We start from the raw sequence: 571 nt of genomic DNA on the forward strand, positions 1-571 counted from the left end.
AAATGTTAACATTATAAGACCTATGCTTTGAAGTTACTTTGGGACAATGGTGGTATATATTTTACAGAAATTAAGTGAGGTAGAATAATTTGATGTGTGCGTTCTTTCTTGACAAGAAATTGACAGGTTAAATGTAATTCTTAAGCCGACAATAAAGATTTGAAGTTTCCTCCCCAAAAAAGAAAAAACGTTGCCGATCGTAGAATTTAGAGTGTATCTAATTAGTCTTTGAATTGTCCCCCCTAAAAATTATACATGTATTTCTCCCGTCTTTCGTCGCTGAATTGCAATTATAACAAATCATCTCTCTGTAGGAGGTTCTCTCCTGAACGAATAGAACAGTTAGGGAACAGTTAACCTATAAAGAGATCAGCTCTCCCCCCTCATTATATATCAGAGTAACTGCTGTATGTTTTTTTTTGCACAAATTAACTTACCAGCATATTTCCTTTTAGATTGATAAATACGTATTAATACAGAATCATATATCTTATTACTATCGGTTGTTTGTTTGTTTTATTTTCTTGAATTTCGCGCAAAGCTACACGAGGGCTACCTGCGCTAGGCGTCC

Source organism: Tachypleus tridentatus, chromosome 9 (assembly GCF_004210375.1).
Source record: "Tachypleus tridentatus isolate NWPU-2018 chromosome 9, ASM421037v1, whole genome shotgun sequence".
Classification (NCBI taxonomy): domain Eukaryota; kingdom Metazoa; phylum Arthropoda; class Merostomata; order Xiphosura; family Limulidae; genus Tachypleus; species Tachypleus tridentatus.